At 26.2% G+C, this 19391-nt stretch overlaps 1 protein-coding gene and 1 long non-coding RNA gene across 2 annotated transcripts in view; one reads left to right on the top strand and one right to left on the bottom strand.

The window, feature by feature from the left end:
- Nucleotides 1-19391, bottom strand: part of LOC123260484 (syndecan) — a 74567-nt gene that overhangs the window by 15493 nt on the left and 39683 nt on the right. The gene's annotated exons all lie outside the window — the stretch shown is intronic.
- Nucleotides 400-18403, top strand: LOC123260485. Its single transcript, XR_006508467.1, has 3 exons — nt 400-494; nt 4839-4842; nt 18392-18403. It is a non-coding gene; the product is annotated as an uncharacterized LOC123260485 (long non-coding RNA).

Raw genomic sequence — 19391 nt, 5'->3', positions numbered from 1 at the left:
TTTTAATTCATCCATCCTGCTCAAATAAATGATTTATTTAATTTAATTATATAGATATATTAAAATAAATTAAAATGGACATTTGATTTTATTTGCTGAATTAATTGAACTAAAGTACTATCTACGGCTAACAGTTTAGCACATGAAATCCTTCCATTTGAATAGAATCAGTCAATCGTAATTGATTTGAATCAAGAATCACTATCCGATTCACTACTTCCCTTTTCGTTGGTGTACATTTTAAATTGATTTCGCAAAAGGCATATTTGGATTGTAATTTATATTTCTATGACTTTTCCCACTTTCTTTTATTTTATTTTAACATTATATTAATTTTCTTAATTTTTTTTTTTCTAAAATAAACGTTGTTTTGAGGCAAAAAATATTTTTGCATAAAATTGACATCAATAGCCTACAGAAATTAGTCAATTTTGCAAAACTAATTAGAAAGCACTCGGAAAATTATGATTTCGGTAAATTTCGATACCCAACTGGTTAGTTAAGAATTCTAATAAGTATCTAACGGTGGATTTAATTTTTTTATAAATTATAAGTAAACAAAATAATGTAAATTTAGAATTAAAAATCTCTGAAACTATTAATCTAATGTGTAAAGTTTCTACAAACAAATTGTAGAACTTAAAAAAGCTAAAATTCCTTTTTTTTTTAATCCCTGTCCAACCAATAGATCATTAGTTATAAACAATCGAAGTTTTATAAATCGTGTAAAATTAGGCATATTTATTTGGTTACATCTCCTCCGTTGAATGTAAGGCCCAATAAACGTTAATCAGATCAACTCTTCCAACTCCTACTCTAAGGGTCTAATGAAACTTTCCTGGAGAGAAAAAAATAGTAATGATTACTGTGTTACATTGGAAAGAGTGAAATGGTAAATCTCGCTATCCTATATGGGAATCAGAGCTATGTAGAATGGTACTCAGTTCCAGCTAGTTAGCTAGTATAGCTAACGTTACCATTTAGAATAGAGGGGATTATTATGACTTTTGACTTTTGTCGCTGAAAAATCCCTATAACTATGCAACATAGTAATGATTACCATTTTATATACGAGTGGCAAAGTAAAAATCACTTTTTACAATTATCTTCTTTATCTTCATCATGATCAGCGCCATAATCATCATCGTAGAGTACGAATGCGTTCTCACTAACTAGTTATAACCTGAACATCTCTGACAATGCTTGGTACTGTTCATATTCGGATGATTAGGGCTCGGGCTATCAGAACAGTTATTATGGGTACCCTATGTATCAGTCATATCTTGGAGGGGAACCACCTTACCAATAGGTATATGGTTATCAAAGATACAACTACTACAATTACAGCTACCAACAACAAACGCAGATAATTGAGGATATCCTCTTGATGAATTCAATATTTATAGTGAATAGAAAATTAATTTACTATTGTAAAAAATTGTTATCATAGTAGTGGTAGTGTCAAAATTATGTAAAAAATTGATTAATTATTTTAAATAAAATTTAACTTAATTTTAATAATAAATATCATTGTAATCTATACTAAGGTTAAGAATAAAACTAAGATTAAATTTATGAATTTTATGATACTGTGAGATTTAATTATTGGTAATTAAATTATAGATAAATATCAAATTTTTGAGATAATCACTTTATCAAAAACTTAAAATGTTCATTTTAATGTTAGTTATTATTATTATTATTATTCAAAATGCTTTCTTTAGTTTAATATAAATATATTAAAGGTTTTATGCATAAAATCATAATAAAACTCGATTTTAAAACTGAGTGACTTTGTATCTTATTATCCCTTTTATACATACATTCATAACAGTATCTTTTGATAAATTGTCTTCCAAGTTTCTTAACGAACAAAAGGAGTTAGTTAGAAGTTATAAATGTAGAGTTGATTATTAAAGCTGTGTAAAATATTTCAGTCAATTAAAATTTAAATATTGTAATACTAACACTAAAAGCGCCCGTATATATATACATAATTTAAATTTAAGTCGTTAAAAGTTTAAGTCATTCACATACAAGTCGTAAAAAATTTCAGTTAGTATAAGTACGAAATTTTTACTTTACATTCACACATATATATAAATAGATATATTATATCTACACTATGTTTTAATTTTTTATTTTATGTCTATTGTCACATACGGTGCATATTACTTATCCATATATGTATATATATTTGATGGTAAACCAAGAGATAATTTTTTTTTTAGCACTCAATTTTTTTTCAGCCTATAACTATTGTAAATTCGTTTTTTTTTTTTAGTTTTTGTAACCCTTTTTATTCAAGCCCTCAAGTATTTTTAAGAGCTGAAACAACACACGAGTCGGGGATAAAAAGCAACACTTGGCCTTAATAAAGCTTCGATATTTTTTTTCTCCGTTAATACTTTTTTTTTTTTCTTAACATTTTCTGATGTTATCTTTGTGATTACAATAAATTCATTATTATTATTTCTCAAGTATATATTATAAAAAAAGTAAATAATTTAAAGCATATTGACTTGACTGTTAATCACAAAATTATTATACAAAGGCAAAAAGTCACTAAACAAATCGTTTAAACTTTTTAGGCGTGGTAAAAATGAAATTACGATGAAAATATTCATGTAAATTTTTGATGATTATTCTTTAAGTTTAATTTTGCTCTCGAAGAGTTTGCCGTGAGAATGAATTGATTTAAATGCTAATTTGTTAGTTTGTTTTGGTTTTTTTTACCTCTTTACAAGAACAAGTAATAAAATAGAGCACGAGGATGGATTCATACCTTGGACGCAACGCCCAAGAAAACGTCTGAAGATCATTCTAAAATATCAAACCAATTAAAAATTACAATTACAAATAAGTAACTCCAGTTATTTAAAATTCTAGGGACAATTTTTTGTGATCATTAAATTTTTTTACTGAAAAAAAAAGAGCCAGTGTGGGCTCAAGCACAATTTTTTTATAAAGCATCTATAATTCAAGGGTTAAGCAGCATGACTATGACTTATATGTAATTGCGGTATGGCATGAAAAGTAGCTTAATAAATAACGCAGAACCCTCAATTAATTCGTGAGTTATAGAGAAAAACTTACTAGAGCAGATTCTAGCCGGTTTTGCTCACTCTAAGACTTGATATAATGCACTTAGGCGGATAAAAATATCAAGGTACATTTGGAATTTCAATTATTTGATGAAGACAATAAAGTAAAGCTCGTTTTGAAATTCATTTTGATCAAAAGATTTAAAAATCTCTTTCAATAGGATTTTAATGTAGGTTAATCTAAAGCCAATGTTAAATGAATTAGGTCTAATTGCTTTTTCATATATCAAGAAATCCGAGTAAATCCTATTCTTTTAAACTAATATTGCGACGGATTAGAAAAAAACTACTTTTCGATTTTATAAATTTACTCTCAATCGCCCACTCTATTGAAATTTGTTTGTTTTTTAGTTAAAAAAATTTCGAAACATCAAAAAGTGCTTTATGATTAAAAAATTTTTTTCGCTTTATTTCGGCAACTATTTTTAGTATTGCATCCTTGTTAGTTAACGGAATTTAAATATTTAGCATGCTACGGTAAAAATAATTGAATAGATATTTATTTCATACTTGTAAAAATTGATTTAATGCAATAAAAAACATCAAAATATGAAACGAGAAAATAATGTTACTTGAGAAAAAATCCATTGATTGTCAAATTTTTTTTAAATGTCGTTTAATGTCGTTTAAATGTCGTTTAAAATGTCGTTTAATTGCAATTACATGTAATCAATAAATAAAATAAAACAAAAAACCAAAATACTGTATATATGTTAAGTTAACATCTATGATGATGTATTATATACATATTATGTTCATTTATTCCACGAGGGGCGTCTGCGGATTTGCGTCCTAGTTAAGTACAGTTGTTTTATATTTTTATTTGATTACTATTTAATAATTGAATGAATGTTATGAGTCGTGCACTTTTGGATTTTTCGAATTTTTTTTACATCTTACTTTAAAATTAAAATACTATAATGACAACTCACTTAGTTTGCATACTTAATTCATCCTACACTGATACAAAAATTAACATAATTTAAGAGAAAAAATTTTAAACGAAAAAAATTATTTTAAAGACCTAGATTATATTCAATCCAGTGGAAAAATTCTTAAACTAAGAAATTTTTCTTGTCGTAAGTAATTTTAATTGAATCCAAAAATTTTTTCATTGATTCAAGATTATCTAATTCTTCAAAAGAATTTTTTTGGTTCAAGATATTTTTTTTCAATCAATTAAATTTTTTTTGTCATTGTAATGTTAAAAATAAAATAATTAAATTAAATATCATTGGAAATATTGATTAACGTGAATAATAAATATAACAATTAATTTTTATTCTTATTTCAAAGAAATGACAATAGAAAATAACGAATTTATAATTAAAACTTGTTATTTTTTAAGCCAAAAAATCTAGGTTAAAAATGAGCACTTGAGTATATATTAGATACTAAAACTTTCTTCTTTTGGTATAAATTTTATGTATATTAATTTAATACTTTTTTTAATTAGGCATATTAAAAAACAACGTCTTCTTATTTATTAGTACAGATAAATTGAAGTACATTTTGTTTAATCAAGTTATTGGTTTAAATTACCATCAAATTTAAGTTTATGTGAAAAAAATGCAATAAAGTTCTTATCAATTTTGAGGTATGCGATAATTACGTCAAAGTAATTTTACTAATGGAATATGTTTTATTATTGTAGAAGACTCTAACGATCTTTATGATGCTTGTAAATGATATAGAAAATTAAATTAACCCCAATTTCGGGTAGAGTATAATTAGCAATGTTAAATATATGTTAAATTTTAATTTGAATGTCTTGCAGATGTTAATTGTTTTAAAATGGTTTGACAAGTTCTGAGTGAAAAGCTGAAGAATTAATAGATAAAATATTTTCAGCTTTAATGATAATTGATAAAATGACAGTATTATTTCAGACATTATAATCAATTTTGAATATAGAGTGTTTATTATTATGGTTAATTATGTGTCATATAATTTAAGTTACAGTGACTGGTACCGATTACTTTAAAATATCCTGATTTACGTTATTAATTTAATTTTGTGAATAACATAACTGTCAGTTATTAAATAAAACTTTAAATTAACAATGAAATTTCTTTAAATACAGTAAAAAATTTTGTCATTGGGATAAAAACTATTTTCAATAAATTTTCAAATGCATGAAGAAAACTATTATTAGCAAAAATATATTTTTATTAATTTTTAACAAACATTTCATTATAATGAAGGACAAAAAATTTATTTTTATCATCTCTTATTTGAATGATTTATTTTAGTACATTACTTTTATAAAAATAGGACAATAATTTTCAATAATTTTTTGGGGGAAAAATGGTTGTTATTTTTTCCAATTGACATATCGTTACGTAAATTTAAAGAAAATTTGTATCTTTATAGAACTTATAAGAAATCGAAAAATTATAAATTCATAATTTTTCTCGGAAAAGTATCACAATAGATTAAAAAAATAAAGATAAAATAATTTTTGTATTCATGAAATTGTCACGCTAAAATCGGTTCATAGTTTCTGTGAAAGCTTTTTATCTCCTGCATTATACTTATTAAATTATATATGATAAAGTTTCAAACAAATCGGGGTCAACTTAATCAAAAAATAATTTTTTCCATTCTACTTATTTTCGCTTTTCTCAAAAATTAATTTAAATGAGTTTGAAATTGTTTGGATTTTAAGAAGGGTTTACATTTTTTCTCTCTCTATTGGACAAACGAAAGTATCTCTGTCATACTTGTACAACAAATGAAATCTTAAAACGCATTTTATGCATAAATAAATGAAAATTTTCCAAAAAAGCGCTTCGCTCTTCGATAGATAATTTAATTATCTATCGAAGAGCGAAGCGTTTTTTTTCGAAATTTTATCACATACATGAGAAAAACACGTTTGAAAATCAACTATAAACCGCTCTTAATATTTTTATAGTACTTATATACCGATAATATTATTCATAAATTACAAAAGGAATTTTATAGGTTGGCAATAGCCTAATCGGCTCAGTACCTGCATTTCGAAAGAGTGGGACCAGGGTTCGATTCCGGCGCGCACCAATATTTTTCAATGATTATAAACTAAGAATATGTGCGTTTCATTGCCAGCCTCTGTACCGGTCGGGTTTTCTGTGGTTTTCTCATATAGTTATGGAGGTAAAATGTCATTATAGAAGTATCTCCATACTATTTAAGACCGTAATGCAAATGCAGGTACTGATTATAACGCGTAAGTCGGCCACAGTCGCAGCACATGTGTGTCGGGCATGAAAGAAAAAATCCCAACATGCAGGGGGGTGGGGGACGAAAAAGTGGTTGAGAGTTATAATGACGGGGTTGAGAGACTATATTGCGGAGAAAAAAGTGGAGAGACAATAATTCCCCACCCTCCCTTGTAAAACACTCTACAGTGATACAAGTAAAACCATCCTCAATTACAAAAGGAATTTTAACCCTTCTTGTTACTCTACAGATTTTGAATTATAAATTTCACTAAATTATTGAGTAGAACATAAGACATCTAAAGCTGTGATTTATCAGTAGGGTTGCTTACTCAAGATGAGAATTGTTCTTGTGCTGATATTAAATAATTTCGGTTCTGCGTTAAATTATCAAATTATTATTATGATTTATGATTGAAGATGAAAATTGGTGTAGAGCTTTTTGATTGAGGCAAATAAATGTGTAAGTGCATTGCAATGTGGCGGTTAGTTTGTCTTATTTGAGCAATGTCTTGTGGGCACTTGAACATTCAATCTAGATATTGTCAAGCAAACGAATTGACTACCTACTGTAAGCTATTCTATATTGACCTCAGGCTATTTCAATTGGGGTACATTGACTTGAACAGAATTGTTGAGGGATGTTAAATATGCGGGTCAATTTAATAGTTAAAGATTTATTTTACACCGTTATAGAATCTTTAATATTTATGTTCTATAGTCTGTCTAACTACCAAACTACTGAACTATTGAACTACCGAAAACATTATCCCGGTTATTTTTATAACTTTTCATTGTTTATTATTACAGTTGTTGTTATAATAACTTACAACTCGTACTTATGTTAATGCAAAATCATATTAATAATTTACGATAAAATGCTCGGTGAATAAATTTCAATAAAAATAGTAATAAATATTTAGGAAAAGGATCACGATAATAAATTTGATAAATATAAATATACTCAAACTCAAAACGATAAAAATATAAATAAAAACAAAAAGTGAAATACTTTCTGGGAATAGTAATCTCTATATTTATGATACGCAACAAATTGATATATCTATAAATGCAAATCAATAATAATACTCCTCTAAAAGTTTAAGTTATGAAGATTAAACTGTCCGCAATTTTAAATTATTCCTGCCGTTAAAAGAGATTGAATTTGATCTCTATTTATCTATTGTAATTACGTTAATTATTACTATTTATTTGATTTATTGTTAAATTGGTTTTTAATTTTTGTAAAATTTGGTCGAATTAGAAAAAAATTTTAATGAATTATATAATTTGATAGAATGTATAAAATATTTGCTGTAAATCATTAAAATGTGAGAAATATTTTGAATTATTTTTAAAGATTTAAGAAAAGATTTGAACTTTTTGGAAATGTTCAAATTTTTACTTATTTGAGAAATTCAATGCTAGTTCAAATTTTTTCTTTTTTTTTTTTTGTAACAGTACAAATATCAGTAATTTTTGAAAAAAGACGAAATATCGTGATTTTTGGAAAAAAATCAAAATATAGTAATTTTTGAATTTTGTTCTAAAAGTTAAAAAGTAAACATTTTTTTTTTTTACGTACAAGATTTGTCATTGATGAAATTTTTTCATTAATCAATTGAATAAGATTTTGAGGAAAAAAATTTTCAATATTTTAAAGCAATGTATAAAAAGTTCAAAATTTACAATAACTTATGTCAAGAAAAAATAAAAATTATTATTTTTGAAACTTGAAAACCAGCAATGAATTCAATTATAGCAATTTTTAGTCAATCAAATGTTTATTCTGTTTGCAACGTTGAAAAAAAATTTTAAATATCTACGGTCTAATTAGCAATTTGTTTAACTCCTTATTTTTTAGAGGATGATTTTTTAACATTTTGATGTACTAATAATCCAATTATAAATTATTTGACTGATTCAAACCTAAATATTATATCTCTATTAGATATTAATGATATTAAATGGTTTTTTCTGCTCTCCGGCCGGAAAGTGGCAACTTTCTGGCCGCTGCGCTAAACAAAGTTGCCACATTCCGGCTACGTCGAGCAGAAAAATAGTATACACACCTTGACCAGTAAATAAGAAAGCCTCAGATCACATGTTTGTCAACCTCGGCTTCGCCTCGGCCAACAATTACATGTGATCTGAGACTTTTCTTATTTTACTGGCCTAGGTATGTAATATACTATTTAAAGTGATAATAAATTTTTAACTAATTGTCTTTTCTTGCTCTCCTAGCCGAAAGTACGCTCTTCCTGGCAGCAATTTACTCCAGGAAGAGCAACTTTTATGGCCTGATCTAACGCATGCGCGCTACGCATATTTTCTGGCTCGGCAGCACAGAACCTCGCTTTCTTTCATATTTTCGTGGCGCGATCGGCCTATACAGCGAGTTTCAACTGTATATATAACAGTCACAACATCGTCTGTATGTAACATGTCAGCGCATAAACTAACCAAAAAATGTCAAAAAAATAAAAATAATTTTTAACTAGATCATTGTTAATGAACTATTTAATAATAATACTGCACAAATAATTTATATAAAAAGTTTAAAAAATAAAACATAATAGTTTTGTGAATTTTATTTGCTTTTTTTTTTTTATATTTTGATACTTAGTAAAGCAATGTTTATAAAACGATCCATGTACTCTACAAACTTGTAATAATTTAATTTCAATCTTTCTTAGCCGTCGATTACTAATTAAAAACTAATTTTTAATCAACTTAAAAAAATAAATTCTGTAATTAGAATGAGTTTAAATATTTGTGACAAATTATGTGCATGATATCACTCCTAATCAGAGCATTTGTTAGTAAAGTTTAAAATAACATTTTTTTTAATTTATTAACTTTTGTTTTTTTTTTTTTATACCTGCCCCGACCAGCAAAGCCTCGACTTTGCAAAAGTCGGGCGGCGCCCCCCTCACGCCCGGCAAAACCTCGGCTTCGCCTCGGTTTTGCAAAACCCCTTCCACGGGGTTGCATACTTTCGGCTGGAGAGCAAAAAAAATAGTATACAACCCATGACCAGAATGTTGGATACCCTGACGTATGTGATATGATGGCCTATACGCCAGGAAATCCAACTTTCTGGCCTTGGGTTGTAATACACTATTTCGTACAGATAGAAGATTCTCTAAAATGAAGTTAATAGTATATTACATACCTAGGCCAGTAAAATAAGAAAAGTCTCAGATCACATGTAATTGTTGGCCGAGGCGAAGCCGAGGTTGACAAACATGTGATCTGAGGCTTTCTTATTTACTGGCCAAGGTGTGTATACTATTTTTCTGCTCGACGTAGCCGGAATGTGGCAGCTTTGTTTAGCGCAGCGGCCAGAAAGTTGCCACTTTCCGGCCGGAGGGCAGAAAAAATTATTTGAGGACTGTCAAAAAATTCAAAGCTTCAAAAATTTAACTCAACATCAATTGCAAGTCATCAATATTTTCCTTTGTAAAAGGTGTCTAAAAAAATTATCACAAATAAAATAATCATCTTCAAACAACAAATAAAAACCAACTCAATCAGCATAATGCTTATTGGAATAACAGAATTTCAATGACAATTAAATTTCCGAAGCCTTTTAGCAATTTCATCACTTGACATGTTTGACTTAGAGCTATGGCTCTTATTAAACATTCCGAGGAAAGTTTTATTTTCAATTTCACTGAAATTCCCATCCACCATAATAATAATAATCAGTATTGCAGACAAACTTAAATAAAACATAAACACAAACATAAATATAATTTTCCTCATAAAATAAAAAAGTTTAACATGATATTAAAAAATTTTTAAACTTCCTTGAGGGTTTAGAAGTTATAAAAATTATACTTTAATTTGTCCTATCAAATATTTATAAATTTTTTTATTTAGATAGAATTTAAAATGTATGAAACAGTGAAAGAAAATAAAAAAAAAAGAGTAAAAAAACAAAGCGAGTAAGAAGAGAGTTTAATGTAATGTTAAGAAACATTAGATTCTACGCCAGTGAAAAGGGACGAGAGGGTGACTTACCACTCCTGCAGAGGGTAGTTTAGGTAGAGGGGATAGTGAATCAATACAAGGGCCACCGCCCGCTCTACTCGCTTTTGCCCCTTCATTCCATATATGTATACACATATACATATACATATGACTACACTCACACTGATATCAACGTTTGTATTTATATCTATATCTCAGCTCTTGGGTGCACATCCTCACAAACGATAGTATTATATATAATAAGAGTTGAGGTGTACGAGTGGGTCCTACACCTACACCTCGGATATATACATATATAGATATATAGAGAGTGCACCCTTAACCTGCTCTGGCTGAACTCACACAAAACGTTGTCTCGCTCGCTCAATCTCAAGCAAGATAATAGCCAGCCATTCTACTTGACAACGTCTGACGTCGATCAACGCCAAAGGAGACTCCAAAGTCGTATTCTCTGACTTTGGTTTTAACACTCTCACCACCCAATACCCCTTACTACTTTAAATTACGCTTTAAACAATTATTTTATATCTACATAATTATTCCACAGCGTTTGTATGTTTTTAAACTTTTTTTATTTCATTTCTACTTCTTTGTTATTTTTAATAATGATAATAAATTGAATAATTTACTAAGTTATTACAAAATTTGATTGCTTTGAGTGAAGAACGAAATATTTAAAAAATTATTAAAATTTTTAAATATGTTTATAATTATTGAAAATTAATGGCAATCCAATCTTATTAAACAAACAATTTATTAATTATGATGAAATTTTTCGGTTGAATCTCCCTTCGACTATCATCAGGCTTAAATTCATTTTAAATGATACAAATTTTTATTTATCTTCCGTAGAAAAAGTAAATATGCATTCTTAATTACAATTTATAGTGAATTCTGTAAAAAAAAAAAAAAAAAAACTTATTTTATTTTTTGATTTCTTATTGTAATTGTAAATACATCAATAAACGTAATTTTTAATAGTTAAATTTGTTCATTTTTAATACGTGTATGAAAACTAAAAATTAACTCGTCAACTATCATTTTAGAAATAGATTAATTAAAAATAAAAATAAATAATAATAATCATGTAATGGATGTATTAACTGATCGTATAATTATGTCCCTTATCGACCAAAAGATGGAATACAGTAATTGTATAGAGTGCAAAAAAAGTGTTCAATTTTAGCTGCAATAGAAACCAAATTAAAAATAAAATATAAATTATAAAAACCTATAACAAAGATTAGGGTTAAGAAATGATTGTAAAGGTTTTTTATCGCTTAATTGTACAGTTTAATTTCGAAAATAAAAGAATAAAATTTTCTTAAGATTTCGAGAAAAAATTTTACAAAATTTCAGACATCAAACACAAAATTCATTATTATTATTATTATTGTTATTACTATTGTTGTTTATGATAATTTTAATATAATATTATCAATTCTACCAGTCAAGTTTTGAAAATTTTTAATGCTTTCATAAATTAAATGATTTGGCACATAATCAATAACGCTATTGATTTTACGGTAAATCTATAATTATATTCTATCCCCAGGATAACAGACAATAATGCATAATCAAGTTTTAGAATAAAAAAAACATACTGTAAAATAGAGTGTTGAGCTCTCATGTGAGACTTCTGCGATATAATAGATAATATGACACAAGCATTATAGTAAATAAATAATACTATTATGAAATTTTTATTTTGCCGACGGCTACATAGAATTTTCTATAAATTTATAAATGTTTCATAAACCAAATCTTTAATCCTCAAATTATTAATGGTAAATATTAAAGTTAATAAAGATAATTATTTCCTCGTGAAGCTAATTGGTTATTTTATGTAAAAAAGAATTAAATTTTTAACAAAAGAATTTTTTATAAAGTAAATATTGAACTAATTGAAAAACTCAAACGTTGAAATAATAATTCTTTTCCAATAGAACATAAAAATGATGTAAGTTAATTTAGCTTCTCGAGCTGAAATTTAATCGTGTGTACCAACAGACGAACCGAAAAAAGCGGAAATTTAAAATTCAATTTAATTTTTTGACATGAATATCAAAGTGACTATCTACAGCACCATTCTTTTTTTTTATTACAACTTTTTTCTGTAACAGAGTATAGTATATCTACCGACACTTTTTGCATCAATTTATCGCACGTGTTGTTTGTATAGACATATACATATACAATCTGTAGATTTTCCAGATACGATTCTACAAGTAAGCATCAGCAAAATTTTAAAACTTTCTAACTTATAAGAATAAATCCCTTTTATGCAAATAATTTATCGATAAATTTCATATAAATAAAATTTTTACTTAGATTTATTTAAATTCTTCAAATATCATGGCTACATCATTAACAATATCAAATATCATTACTGTACTATATTATAGAGTATAACAATACTATCTATTTAACAATACTATCTATATCAATAACACAATAGTATGTTATGTAATCCCGTTTAAGGCCTATACATTCCCAACTCCTATTTTGGTAAAATTAAATTACCAGCGAAAACGCCAGAGGGCAATCGGGCGAATCAAAACCCCTCAGTTTGAGTTTATAAAATTAGTTTATTCATAATATCAAATAACAATTAAATCTTGTGCATTAATTTCTATGCAAAATTCAAAATAAATAAAAATCTGTATGTTTTTTATCTGTAACATAATAATAAAAATTTTTCTCGACCCTACCTGATCGATAACAATTACATGACATAAATCAAAAGACCTATCAAGATCCTGATCCTTCATGGCAAGACCCTTTACAAATTTTCATATTCTTTTAAAATTAAATATTTTAAATAGAATGTATCTATCAAAGTCAATCAGAATTCCGCCAACAATGCTAAATGATAAAATATCTTTGTCAATTACTCAATACATACAAATTAAAATGAATTAACAAAATTACTAAAATTTGCAAAAGTAAGGTATTTTTATCAATCGAAAATTTCATTATACTTCTCATTCAGAACGTGAATAATTTAAAATATTCCTTAAAAGGTATTTTTTAGTGCAAATGAATTTCAATGAAAAATTGACAAATAAAAATCCGCATGAAGAAATTAAAAAAAAATTATTTTTTTTTTATATTTTTCAAGTACTAATTTATTCTCTAAGGTAAAAGCCCCAATATATGATCATGTACCAGTATATGATCACTCCATGTATTTGTATACCTATATTTGTGAATATAGATATACAAATACATGGAGTGATCATATGCTGGTTCGTGATCATCTATTGGGGCTTTTACCTTAAATAAAATAAAAAATAATAAAATAATTTTTTTTATACTCAATAAATTGAAGTTTATTCAGAAATCATTATTTTTATCGCTAATATAAAATCTTCCATACTTCACGTAGGAAATCGTTGAAAATGTGTTTTTGATATCGTAGCACATGTACATATGCATGCATATGCAAAAATATATCACCGTAAACATATATTTTTCTAAATTCAGAATTCTAGGCCAACAGGGGACATTTCGTACAACTTTTTTTTCTTATGATTTTTTCTTCCCTTTACTTGCATTTTTCCGATTTTTATTTTTCTTTATTTTCCGTTCTCTTTTCTTCCGTACTTCTCTCTATCGTGGATAGGAATACCTTCCGGCATTTGTCAACCGAACGTTTCGGTAACAGCTGTCTAATGTGGATCGACATTTTCTTTAACACTTCCGGCATTTCTTGAAGTTTGTCATAAGATTTTATTTTATTTCTATCAATTTTAAAATTCACAGATTTCAAATAAAAAAAATTCTAAAATTAACTATAATAACAATAATAAGACTGTTTATTTTTTATCTCAAAAGCAAATTTTAGTTCCCGCATAATGTTTGATGAAAACATTTGATCTCTGATACGAATATCGAGATAAAGATAAAAAAAAACTTCAAATGTTTATGTACGAAAAAAAAATAAAAAAAGTGTGTTTAATAACAAAATTGCTAACTCTGTAAAATAAAGAGTGAACGACTAAATAAAATAAACAAAGGTACCAGCGATAAAATAAAAAAAATAAAATAGTTTTGTTTAAATGAAACGTAAATGAGAACCTCTGGACACGTAACGGGCAAGTAGGTCACAGATATCCGATTAAATTCCTCACGTGTCATAATACCCTGGACCATTATACATTACTTGAGGATCCTACGGATTGTTATGCCCTTAATGAGAGGATTGCGGAAAAGTAAGTATTCACCTCATACTCGACAGTTTTAATTTCAAGACTTTTACCATTTTTTTTTTACTTTTAACATTTTCATTGATCCTCTTTCAATTATTTCTCTTTATTGCTCATACAACCGTAATATAGGTGCGGGGTGAAATAAAGACTCAAGTTTAATTATAATTTTATTCACACGTATAATTTTTGTTTTGTTCCAAGTCATAAAAAAAAGTCATTATAGTTTATTTGTTCTTATTTTTGATATTATAAATAACTGTTTCGGGGTTTGGATATTAAATCCGAGCAATAAACGTCGGGAATTCTGAAGGAAGGGTCGAATTTTAATAATTTGAAGGACCCTCTCAATCCCATTTATGCTTAATTAATTATTAAAATTCCTTTGAAACATCCTTGAGTAAACATAAAAATATTTTATCAGATTATATAATGTGTCCTTAAGTTAAAATAAGCTTTCGTTCATCAAACAGATGTCTATTAGCCTAATAATTGTGGGTATTAGTTAATAATTAATGATTTCAGTCATCGATTGTTCAATTTATTTGACTACGGATAATTTAACCAAGCTAAATGGAAGGGCGTGATGACAATATAATGTATTAATGTTCCGTATGATCACAATAACGGGAATGTTTATGAAAATGAATGGTTGTGGACTGAAGAATTTATTATTTAAGATAATTATCAATGTTACAAATGTGTTGTTCATTTATCAGGCTGCTCTTGTTTTGTGATAAATAGTCTTTTGTAGTAAAGGGTCATAAAGCTACAAAGTAAAGCGCGCTTTAATTTGATGATACGGTTTGAATTAAAAAGTCAAAGGATTTCAAATTTAGAGGACATTTTTATCAAGATAGATATTTTAAACAAACTCAATTTAAATTAAAGAGAAGAAATTTTTAACAATTAAAATTTTGAAAAATTTTCTTTATTTTGAATTGAACAAATAAATTTGTTAATACAAAATTTTTTTGGTTCAAGTAAATTTTTTCTTGAAAAAAGAACTTATTTTCTCTGGTAAAAATTTTTCCTGTTTCATTTAAGACAAAGAAATTCTACAAAATAATTTTCTTGGATCAAAATTCTCTCTTGAATCAATAAAATTTCTCAATCAAAATGTACGGATTTTTATTTTAATTTTAAATTTAAGTTCAAGAGTAAATAAATAAAAATAAAAATTTGTATCAATGAATTTTATTTTGCATTTTTTTAAAGTGAATTCTTAATTTAAAACAGATAAATTGTCACGAATGAAGTAATCACATTATTTAATATCTTTGTAAATTTATTGCGAAACATAAAGACCTAATTGAAAAAACAATTGATTAAATTAGTAGGATCAAGAAGAGAATGCGCTTGGAAAAATAACCTGTTATTAATATTAAATACACTCTATAAATTTTAATGTCTAGAATTTCTAGTGTAAATAATAGCTGCTTCTCTATCTGCCATTAGTTTGCGTTGTAATTTCCACTAATTTACATCCTCTGTGCTAACAGTCACCATAGATAATAATTATTACAACATACTTTTTTATTAACTATTTATATTGAATTTTTTATTGTTTTATTGCAAGCTCTTGAGAAATAATAATTGTAATCTAAAACTCATCTACAGTTCTGAAAATTAAATTTATATCAAATATGTAATTTTTTTCTTGTACTGTAATTATGTATTGTTTTTTTTTATGACACTCTTCTTTTCAATATGCATGTTTTTTTGCGTATATTAAGCTTGAAAATTACAAAATTTATAAGTTCAAATGATGTTTTTTATAAATCTACTAAAATGTAGGAATTATTAATAAAAGAAACTGCCGATAAAAATTTGGAAAATTTCAAGAAATATTCTGGATTGGATAAAAAAAATTTGGAATATTTCTAACCAACTTAAAAAGTTTTCTTACAGTAAAAATCATAATCATAAAACTTAATTCTTACAAATGTTTTTTTTTTAGTTGCAGTTGTATCCTTTTAAATGATTTACTAATCTTAAAAATTTAAATACTATGTTAAAGTTTATGTCATCTTTTATTAATGAAAAATATGCAAAAAAAATTTTTTTTTTGCTAAATAATGAATAAAAAATACTTCTATAAAAAAAATTCAGCGCTATCTGTTGATTACATATTTAACTATTTTTTTTTTTTTTTCATTAAAAATAATATAAAGTACAAGACGTTGGTTTAAATCAATGTAGCCAAATATTTAACTATAAAAGCCGCCATCTATTGACAGTTTGTTTAATTAACACGTAAAAGTGAAATCTATTAAATAAAATCTGCAAATTTTAATAAACGTGATATAAATAGTTATTTACAATTCAACATAATAGTATATTATATAGTTGAATAAATATGTGATGTAGGCGCAACGAGCGAAGCGTATGTGGCAACACACGAATATCAAAAGCCTCATCCACTCAGTTCTTACAGAAGTAAATATAATTAAATATAACAATTAGCATAATATTTTATACAACATCGTGATCAGAGAGCGAATAATATTATAATAGAGAAAAGAGTAAATATGAATATTTATTAAGAAAAGATATTTTATTTTTAACATTAATGAATATCACGATATTGTGCGAAATAATAACAAGTTTTAAAACTTGAAAATTAATTTTTATTATCTATAAAAAGATAATTTTAAAAATTATTGATAAAATGAATGATTAAAAAATTTTTAAAACAAATAAAAATAAATAATGGTAGAAAAGAATCCTTAGTTTGTCGAATCAATAAAATTGAATATAAGAAAGCATAAACAAATAGTAAAATATAAATATGAAGGAAGACAAAATGTCGCTTGGCCATAATTATATTTCCTCTTGAAGCATCCGTAGTTTTATTTTTTTATCGATAAAAGTTTGTGCATTGATAGAAGAGTAAAAAGAAAAATAGATATATAAATAACTGGATAACTCGGTTGCTCGTTTTTATTTTTTCATTCTTCATCTTTTCAAACTGTCTGCAGCAGCAGGTGAGAAAAAAATAATCTACTTAAATCTTAAAAATATTAATATTTATTTTGTTTTTCAATCTGTCGGCTAATTAAACCCCAGTCATTTATATTTTAATTAACTTTGATATTTTATTAATCGTACAAACTTTACTCGCGGCTGATTTTTAATTAATTAGTCTTTTCTAGATCGAAGTAGCTGTGATAGTTTGGATTTAATAATTAATTGTTCAAAGATTGAAAAAAATTTATTACTTATATTCTGTCGGTCAATTGTTTTTTTTCTTTTCATTCCTCATGCTTGGAGGGAAAAAATCAATCATAAAAGATATCACACTACCTGAGGATATTTTTCATAGCTGAGAGGGTCGTTTGAGGAAGATAAAATAAAGGGTGAAAAAAATAAGTGGAAAGAATGAAATGAAATAAAAACTATAAAAAAGTATATAATAACGAGAAAGATGTGAGAAGATTTATTTTATCTTTCAAAGTGGATCTGTGGATGATAGATCGCTGGCAATAATCGGGAAATCCATTTTAAATAAAGTAACACAAAAGGATTTTTTATGCGACCGCTATTGTGATTACTGATAACAATAAGACGTTAATTACCCTGGAAAATATAGTCGGTATCTTAATTCAAAAAGTTTTTACTTTTATAATTGGAGATTAAAAATTTTTAATTAACCAATAAATTATATTCTGTTTTTTATTTATGAATGTAAATATTTTTTAATCAAATTGTTTCATTAAATATAAGTTTTACTAATTTCACTCGGATTAAAAATTAAAATAATTTAATAAAAATAAATTTATGTTTTTTGTTGATAAATTTTTTAATTAAAAATTGAATTAATAAAGAATTATTCCAAATGTTCGGCGAAACTTTGAATTTTTTTTTTTTAATTTAAAAGAAATTGTTCGATAAAATGTTCATTCACCACAAATATATATAAAAAATGTGAGAAAGTGAACAAAAAAAAAAAAAAAAAAAAAAAAACTTAGTTTAATGAGATTACCCAAGCCGGGAGTCGAACTCGGATCATTCGATTGCTTAATGAAAGCTCTCTACATTCCATTGAAGTTTTTCCAATTACTTACTTTTTGAATGAAAATTAATACACTAATGACAACATTAAATTGAATGAAGTAAAATTTATGTGTAAAAAAATTTTGTCCTTCAAGAGCTTTTCTGCTTCATTCAAAACGATGAAGTTCTTCAGAATAATATTTTTAATGTAAGAATTTTTCTCTTGAATAAAATTTATTTTTAATATTAAAAGTGATGAAGATTTATTCACAATTCTGTCAAAAAATTTTGAATTGTATTTTCAGACTTTTTAATTAAATTTTAATGTATCATGTTTTTGTTACGGACATAAAAATCTAAAAAATGTATGTCATAAAAATTAAAAATCTAACATGTCTAACTATAGAACTTCATTAAAAGTAAAACAGATACATTTTTGACGTAGATAACTGACAACTCAATTACCATCAGTCGGTTAATTAAAACTCAAATGAATAAATAAGCACCTAAACCAATAATACACGGCAGTCAACTAATATGACGCACCGCCAAAAAAATCAATGCCTAATTATAACTATAATTATAATTATTTATAGATCTAATTAAAAATCTGACATTCTTGTTATTTTCCCGTCAACCAGTAGTCAAATCAGTCCTCTAACTATTTGATCTATAGAAAGAGAAAAAGAAAGTGTAAAAGTAAGAGAAGATACGTTTTCATTACCAGAGCAAACATAAATAGAATAACAAATGGAATAGTAAAAAAATAAATGATCAGAAAATATCGAGGAAGGAATTACAGGAGCGGTTCGTCAAATATTTGTCGGAGCACGTGCATAAGAATCCGCCCTTTTTATTAACCTTTTACAGTTTTTTACTTTTTA

The sequence above is a fragment of the Cotesia glomerata genome, linkage group LG3 (genome assembly GCF_020080835.1).
Source record: "Cotesia glomerata isolate CgM1 linkage group LG3, MPM_Cglom_v2.3, whole genome shotgun sequence".
Classification (NCBI taxonomy): domain Eukaryota; kingdom Metazoa; phylum Arthropoda; class Insecta; order Hymenoptera; family Braconidae; genus Cotesia; species Cotesia glomerata.
This window is presented reverse-complemented; position numbering and strand designations above follow the sequence as displayed.